We start from the raw sequence: 9413 nt of genomic DNA, 5'->3' as shown, positions 1-9413 counted from the left end.
TGCTTTTTTAGTAAAGTCTTTATATAGTTTAACAGAATGTTCCATCTTTCAATAGGATGTTTTTGGAAAAGTTTAAGCTAATAGTAAATCAAGCATTATAATATAATACGGTTAATGAAAATACCTCAATTCAAAATTTGCTGCAATACATCATGAGCTCGTGTTAACCACTTTGGCCAGAAATATATATTTAAACAATGAGGACAAAATCATATCACATTAGAATGTTTGATCTTATATTAACTTTTTGATGTATTGAACATATTACCAACTGCTAATCCACTTTCCTGAAACTTATGTTTCATTCTATATAAAATACTAAATTGCATATGTTAGCCAGGAAACAATGTTGGTATTATGTGATTGTTTACTTAAGTTGCATGATAATACATATGCTATTTTATGATGATTACTAGTTAGAGAAGGTAAATTGTTGTATGAAATCTAACTTAGCGTTTTCTAAGCAGTTAAAAATTTTAAATTTCTAGAAAGCTATAGTTTCTGAAGTAAAACTAACAATATACACGGGAGCAAAGTTATTTAACACAAAGTGCAGCTGATTTAATTTGTTATTACATGCTTAATTTAGACTTATTTGTAGACTTAATTTCATAGGTCTTTTTATTGTAAAAATGTGTACATTAAAACAGTAAATTTTCATTTTTCAATATAATCTTCATTTTTCCATTTTATGTTATTTTTTGTATTTTAATGTTTCTGAAATTGAGATATGGTGTAAAACAAAAGAAAATATTAAATATCAAAACCTTGCCAGTAACTGGGCAAAATTTCCCATAGCTTGTGCGAAGTGCTCCACAAGCAAATTGTACATTTATTATTCTAACACATTGCATGAATAATTATAACTTCATATATTCATCTTCTTCAGCACAATGTCAGCACCTCAAGGGTAGAATCCATGTACCATTTACCTGTAACACAAACACACAGCAAAATGCTGGTTCATAGAAGGGACATAAAATGTATATAAAATTATATTTTAAAGTTTGATCTAAATTACCATACTGTTTTACAATAAATGTGTGAGGTTTAAACTCTGGACATGACTGATGGTAGAATATATCTTCACCCCAAATATGAGGTAACTTTCCTTGAAACTTTAGCAAATCACAACTATTCTCCTTAACACTCTTTGTGTTATTAGCAAATCGTCTTATATAAAACATACATAAGTGGATATAGGCAAGCAACATCTACACACAGACGAACACAGGTATACACATGTACACACATATATAAGTCTATGTCTTACATGAAACAGCCCAATTTGCTTCCCACTGGAGAGAGATTACAAAATTTCCTGACTGAATATATAAGGTGTCTTTTAGCAAATTGATGAAAGAACTATAATAAGAGAAGCTGTGAGAATAGCCATAACATTAAAAGTTTTAGAAGTTTATTCTAATAAGCAATTTCATGAAAAACAAGTAGATCAGCCATCTCTACTCTCAGTTAGTGAGAGAGCAGCAGTATAATTTAGTGGGACAAAATTTGATGAGCAATAAAAAGATGCAGGAAATTGTCTTGGCTTGCTTTGTCAGAGTGTGACCTTACTCAGTTGGCATTTTCAGAAATGATCCAACCTAGTTTCACTGTAATAATATTTACATTTGTTTTCCACTTACATGTTTTGTTTTAAAATTTAAATACATATTAACTTTAACTATATATTGATATGTCATAATAAATAATATATATTATATACCACAATATATTATATGCATTAATACATAACTATATTATATATAACATCAGTTACACTATGCATTATATAATTATATAAAAAAACAACCAACATAAACATCTTAAGAACAAACACAATTAGGTAAGCATAAAATAAAATGGCTGAAATAAAATATATATGAGTTTAGTAGCAAAAAGTATGGTCGAATAATCACAAGCATTTATCTTTCAGTGAGTGTTCTGTTTCTTAGTGTGCTTTGCAAAACAAATATGATCAGGAAAGACAGTTATCAGAAGTTATTTAAGAAAGCTTCTATGAAAAGCATATACTCATTTATATTAAACAGATAAGTCTTGGTCAACACCAATTTACCCTTGTAAATCTCTGTATTGTTATGTCAGCAAAATGTGAAGTGAACCCTTTGACATCCACTTTATTGCCACATCACGGCCAACTGTCACGCTCTGAACAATACCAAACTGAAAGTGACTATTAAATAATATTCTTACTTTTTGAGTTTGTGAACAGTTTAAGCTCATAGAGGAAAATAACTTTATTACAAGTTGCTGACATTTGGTTTCACAGAAACTGTTCCTTTTACAGGCAGTACATGTCCCGGGTACAACACGCATTTGTATTTGGGTATCGCAATCATTCCAGCAGAGTCAGTGGTAACCTCCACCTATTCCATTTGTTCAGAGTGTGAATAAATAAAGGTTTCCTTATTTGTGGTCATAAATACTTCGACAAGCAGAATATTTTTTTTTAATATACTGTGAGATGTGATCTATTGAACTTGTTTACATTGAGTGAGAGTTAACTTCTATTGATTTTTCAAGTCATTTATAACACTTTAATGTATTTGTTATCATTAATAAGTGAACATTCTAACTTTCTAACATAGTAAATTAATTTTTAAGAAGTATAATAATGCCAATCACCCCAGTGCTTATCAATATCAACTAGAGTTAAGAAGTAATTAACTCAAAATATTTGTATTATTACTTTATAATAACTATTTAATTTAGCAAAAGTTCTGGGAATTTCTGATTTCATCTTCTTTTACATGTTCATGAGTGAGGGTCAATCTCCAGATAAAAGCACAAGGATATTCTCAAATGATTTTAGAAAGTTGCATAACATGAAACACTTCTAGGAATTAGTAGAACGTATTGGTTTTTGCCTATAGTAGCATCTACCTACATACCACATTTGCTACTTCCTAAATTTTTAAGAAATAATCTTCTATTAAAAAAGGAATATAATCATTAAAAATAATAATCTGCTCTTGGATAAGTTGATTTAAAAAGGAGTATAATAAGAATACTTATAAACTGGAAGCAGGTAAGTTAAGAGAGAATTCATATTTAGATCACCATGCTGTTTTTTAAGAAACCAAAGTAAACTAGAAACAAAGTAGAGAATACAGCAAGAAGGAGACATCTATGGGAAACAAAAGAAGTAAAAGGCTTTTAGTTGTGGAACAAAATTGTAAAAATAATTTAGGAAAGAAGACAATCAACATAAATTGGAAAGGTGGTGTAAAAGTTTGCATATTACTGAAAAAAGGACAACAAAGTATTAGAATAAAGAATAATAGAATTATTGAGTTGGCTAATGTAAAATATGATATATAAGCAGAAGAATAATTTCAAAATATTATGACTGTAATAGATATAGTTTTAGTTCCACATGATACTACTATTTCAAATAGTTTTTAAAATGTCTTTCTTTAGTAGTTCAATAATTAAAATAATGTGACCCATCTGCTATAGTCTCATTTATGTTCTGATGTTAGTGGTGTCTAGAATAGATGGTACCGTGAGAAGGAATATGTGAAAGCATTTTAAATAAAAAGGTAATATGATTGCATGCTATAATCAACATGCCTCAAAATTTATCAGATAAAATGTTCTTTCCGTGGAAATCAGTGAAATAAAAGTATCTAGGAAACTATTAGAACAGATACTTGTTTCTTAGTCCTATGACCTAATACAGTCATCCATGAGGGATTGGTTCCAAGGACCCCAGTGGATTCCAAATTCCATGGATGCTCAAGTCCCTTATCTAAAATGGCTAGTACAGTGGGCCCTCTGTATCTGTGGGTTATACCTTCACAGATACAGAGGGCTCACCGTATGCTCATCAAAATGAAAATTACCATTTCCTTATGGCAGCCTTTTATTTCATTTTTATTTGCTTTATTCTTTCTCTGTAGGACCATAATTTGTTTTAATCATTCTGAAAAGATTTCTCTCTACAACCAGCAACACCCTGGCTGCTAAATCTACAAAAAATCATTAATCCTTTTAAAGTTATTTTTAAAGCAAGTTCCAGGGAAATTGGAAATCTATGTCAAAAGTCACTTCACATTAAAAGGATTCCAAAGAGTTAAAAATAGGACAAATGAGGGTTAGTGGATCTTGTTAGTTTATTTATGAATGCAAAATCATTACCATTACAATAATTGTGCTCCTATTGTCAACATCTTTTTCAGTATTGATGAACAAGACTAGGACTTATTACTGATGTAAATGATAAAGAATGTTGAACTCTGTTATCTGTAAAATGATTGCCCAGAGTATTTTAGGTACTAGGGTGATACCAAACTTTTGTTTTATTTTGAAAAGTATTAGTGTCTAAGGAAAAGAGGTTTCTTCCTTTTTCTTGAGATTGTGACATCCCTTAGTCATGTAAGCATAAGTGAGATACAGTAAAGGTACTCAGAAGCAGCAAGAAGAGCAGAAAGTTAGAATGACATCCATAAATTAAATCCATTTGATTAATTGACAAATACAAATAACGCATGCACAGTGAAATACTTAGTATCATATTTGCATGAGGAGATAAAAAAGTAAAATATCTGTAATTTATGAATTCAATATATCAGCTCCACAAGTTGCAATCCTTTGAGTTAAACATAATACAATTTCAAATCCTAACTGAAAATCCTAAGTAATGAAATAAAAGCAAATTTCATCATTTCCAGCTTATTTTAAAAATAGGACTGTTGAAATAATTTTCATCTTCTGTATTATTTAATTAGTATTTTAAAAAAACAAAACTTCTTCTTTGAAGAAGTCTTCAATGATAATAAGCCAAAGTGTCATTCTTAAGCAATCCTCCCATTTGAGAACCATCAATTATTGGTCTGATTATATCAGTTTTCACTGAATTCTGTGCAAAGACTTCCATGGTTTTAGGATGGAACACAGAGGCAATTCTCAGTCCAAGTGTATTACTGTTTGATATAATTTTTTTTTTAGATCAGAGCATGCAGTGAGAATAACATTCACCCAAAGGTGCTTGTCCTCTGGAGCACCAGGAAGCTTCAATATTGGCATAAATAGCACAATACTGATTATATTTATTAATATAATAACCTAGCTAGGATTACCCTAAAATAGAAAGAGAATTTTTTGTTATCAATGACTGAGAGGAAAAGAAATTAAGTAGATAAGAGAAGTCGAAGGCTTGTAACTAAAAACAAATGCAGAAAAATCCACCCCCGACCCCAGTTGCTATAATCATAGCCCTGAAGCAAGATCTAAGATGAAAAGCTTCCAAAAACTATAGGTCTCTAACCAACCCTATATAAACTTTACTTCTCAGGTTAGAAGAAAAGGATACCAGCAAATGATAACAAAAAAGACTCGGAGATGGAGGAAAAAAAACACAGAACCCTAGCAAGCCAACATCAGAGTTAGGGATGTTTTGAGTCTCTTTGCTAGGACAGAATAAATGGCTGCAGGTATTTGAAGAGTGGACTGCAAATGTAATATCATCCCCTTAATGTTGTCTCCCCCACTTCAGTTTCTGATGTCAGCTTGAAAAATGCCCCAAATATCTGTGCAATTTAATTTTCTGCTCTTGACCTCATCTTGACCCTTTTGTTTATTTGTTGGTTGGTTTTAATGAGAAGCTCCTGCTTATCCCTAATGGTAAAATTTAACCTTCCTGTGGTTGCTATGTTCAGATGCCCCTCCTCTTCAAGTTAACCTCAGCTCTACACTTGTAACTGAATTTGACTGCCTTTAGCATCACTCTTGTCTACCCAGGACAGCTCCTAAATTCTGCTCTTAGATTTCAGTCTTTTGTCATACAGCTTCTCAGAATAAACAGGGAAGAACTTCTTGCCAGTATTTAACCAACTTCTGAATATATAGACATTTCTCTTCTGGCTTTCCACAGCTTTCTTGCCTCTCTTTTTGTGCCTACTAAAGGAGTTTTCCTGACTTATCCCAAATCCAGAAAACTTCTATTGAAGGAGGCAGAAGGGAAATTACTAAAAAGATTAGAACACTTCGGTCTTTCATTCAGAATTTACCGAACTATCATTGGAAGAAATCCTGAAGTTTCAATTTAAGATTAGCTCATAATTCTGGGTTTTCTACCAATTGTACTTCATGGCCAGGAACTGGGGGGAAGATGCCATAAAAATTAGTGCTGCTCCATATGTCAAAAGTCTAACAGAATCCGCCATGTAACAAACTAAATTAAATGCAAGATATGGAATGTCATGACTGTAAGAAAATATCGTACTTCCAGAGTAGATCTTTCAGAAAAAAAAAGTCTTCATTTCTACATGCATCACTGCAACCTGCCTCTGTGTGGGGGTACTCCCTTCTGTTAATGAAATGATAGATGCTTCAATATTCATAAACTGGTACATTTAAGAAACTATTTTCCCACTATATCTATTATATATCCTCCTGTGTTTAAATAAACATCTGTCAATCAAGCCTCCTTTGGCACCTCAGTTTTGAAATGCCTGTCCTCATCTCCACTGTTAAACTCAGCAGAAACAGTATATGTCAGTATTTAGGCATGTATCGCCATGCTCCAATATTAAATCATTACAAAACTACACTTGTGGATAGCATATATCAACTCCTAACTTCCATTATTGCCCATATAGGATTATGGTAACATTATACATTCAACGTTTATTGAAAGTTTATTTAAGAAGTGTAATGTACATACAATTTCAATGTGTGTTTTTGTAAAGAAAGTAGCCAATATGATTCATTTTTATATGTTTTTTTTCCAGAATACAAAGTAGATAATCACATTCCTCTCAGAATTCAGAACTGGGAAGAAAAACAAGCCCACCATTAAAAAGGTATGTTTTTTTGTTAGATAATTAGAACTGTATAATACATTGTATTTTTCTTGATTGGCTGCAAAAAACTCACAATTAAATTCTCTTATGTTTTTCTTAGCATAGATGTTCAAGTAAATCTACTTTTTAAAAAATTGAAGTATATTTCATTTGCAATGTTGTAGTAGTTTCTGGTGTACAGCAAAGTGACTCATTTATAGATCTACATACACATTATATTCTTTTTCATATTATTTTTCATTATAATTTATTACAAGATATCCAATATAGTTCCCTGTGCTATACAGAAGAAACTTGTTAACTATTTTATATATAGTAGTGTGTATTTGTAAATCTCGATTTCCTAATGTATATTTCCACTTCCCTTCCCCCTTTGGTAACCATAAGTTTGTTTTCTATGTCTGTGAGTCTGTTTCTGTTTTGTAAAGTTCATTTATATCATTTTTTAGATTCCACATATAAGTGATATGATATTTATCTTTGACTTACTTCACTTAGTATGATACCTCTAGCTCCATCCATTTGGCTGCAAATGGCATTATTTAGTTCTTTTTTATGGCTTAGTAATATTCCATTGTGTATATGTATGTGTGTGTATATATATATATAATACACACACACACACACACACACACACACACACACAGCATCTTGTTTATTCATTCAACTGTTGATGAACACTTAGGTTGTTTCCATGTCTTGACTATTGTAAATAGTACTGCTATGAACAGTAATCTGCATTTCTATTGATAGACTTTTTTAATACCTTCCATATTTTTCTTACCTCCTTTTTGAACTTGGGGGTCTTACCGATTGGAAAGGTCTGTTTCATTGCTCTTTCAGGGGAATTCTCTTGATACTTCATTGGGAGTGGTTCCTCTGTTTCTTTATTTTATTTATATTCCTTTGACTCTATGAATTTAGGAGAAACTATTACTTATTATGGTCCTGAAGGGCTGTTTTTTTCTATAGGAGTGTTCCTTGTAGCCTGCATGATTCTAATATTTTTGGTGCAAGGTCTGTTTTAAGTATGGATGCCTGCCATGTCTTTCCTCCAGGTGTGCTGGCTGTTATCCCCTTGATGGGGGGTGTGATTGGTGTTGTGGTCACCAGAGAGTGCAATGGATGTTGAGTAGGGCTTCCTTTTTACTCTGTGGTTGTTCAGCCCTGTCAGAGCAGGTTCTGCTCTCCAGTTGTTGGAGAAGAAGCCCCCAGAGCGAGTTCTAAGTGGCAGCATGAAGTAGGCAGGATTTGGAGTGCTGCTGCTGGCAGAAGAGCCACTGAGTATTCATCTGTAAGAGTTATCCATTGGGAAGTGTGCTCTGTGGTGATAATTTGTTACCTGTTGTGCCTGCTTACAAACTAAAATGCTCTTGGCACTCCCTTCCATCCCTCCTCAGCCATTGGAATGCTGGGTATCAGCCAGATGTCCCTTAGGTGCTGTGCTCACAAAGTCCTAGCAGCAGATCTGCTGAAGTCCCACACTTGGATATGCCATAGTCATGCAGCTGTGGGAGCTATGGGAGTCAGCCCTGACACCAGCTCCTCCTTCAGGTGTGTGTGCCCACAGAGCCTACTGTTGCTAGTGCTGGACCTGTCCCAGTCACAGGAACACCATTAATTGGCTCAGATCTCCCTTGGGACCTGTGCTTACAAAGCTTCAGGGGGTGCAGGTGTCAGTCTGTGGAAGTCACACAGCGGCTGGGCATCAGCTTAGATTTCAACCCTGCCTCTCAGTTAGGCAATCCTCTGGTATTTGCATGCTACCAGAGCTCAGAGACTGAGTCACACCCACTGTGAGCATTCTGAGAACTAGGTTTCTATGGTGGAGCCCTGCCTCTCCCTTTGCATATGTTAACAATGGAGCTTCTGTGGTGGACCCCTGCTCAGACTTGCACACACCCCACTCCAGCCCCTTCAGGCTGTCTCTGTGCAGCCAATTCCAGTCCTCTCCCTGAGTCTGTCCCCTGAAGCCTGAGTTTCAGCACCCAGCCCCTGTGCACAGCAGCAGATATGCATCTTGGGTTGGGGAGTACAGTGAGGTGGCCAGGACAGTTTGTGCTGGTCTCTGTTATGCCTGTGGAACCCAGCAGCTTCTCTCTCCTCTGAGCCTCCAACACTCCCTATGGGTCCCAGCTAATCTCCCAGCTGGAGAAGGCGGTTTCCAGGGTGAGGGAACCTTTCCTCTTTCACAGCTCCCTCCCAGGGCCACAGATTTCACCCTGATTCTTTTTTTCCTTTCATCCATGTAACTTTCTCGCGGCTTTGGTTGTGTGAAATCACCTGCTACTGCTCAGTAGGTATTCTGTGAGAATTGTTCTACACATGGATGTAATTTTGATATATCCATGGGAGGAGGTGAGCTCCATACCCTATTTCTGCTATCTTGATCTCTACCCTTATAAATCTACTTTATTTCCTTCTACATCCATTCTGATATTTAGTTCATAGATTTTCACTTTGGCTTTTTGGTTTGCTGTATCTATAACTTTTATTGTAAATTATACAAATTTTTTTTAGAATTCTGTAGGCTACATTTTCTGACATAATACAATGTTTCATATTTATCTTCACAAATGAACTGTG

At 34.3% G+C, this 9413-nt stretch overlaps 1 long non-coding RNA gene across 1 annotated transcript in view; it reads right to left on the bottom strand.

Moving 5' to 3' along the window:
- Positions 1 to 728: 728 nt before the first annotated feature.
- LOC106730695 overlaps positions 729 to 9413 on the bottom strand; it is a 427796-nt gene continuing 419111 nt past the window's right edge. The window contains exon 21 of the long non-coding RNA XR_004322743.1: positions 729 to 932. This is a non-coding gene — a long non-coding RNA (uncharacterized LOC106730695). The remainder of the gene's footprint in view (positions 933 to 9413) is intronic.

Source organism: Camelus ferus, chromosome 9 (assembly GCF_009834535.1).
Source record: "Camelus ferus isolate YT-003-E chromosome 9, BCGSAC_Cfer_1.0, whole genome shotgun sequence".
In the NCBI taxonomy this organism is placed as follows: domain Eukaryota; kingdom Metazoa; phylum Chordata; class Mammalia; order Artiodactyla; family Camelidae; genus Camelus; species Camelus ferus.
The sequence above is the reverse complement of the archived record's forward strand: the minus strand, read 5'-3'. Positions and strand labels throughout refer to the sequence as shown.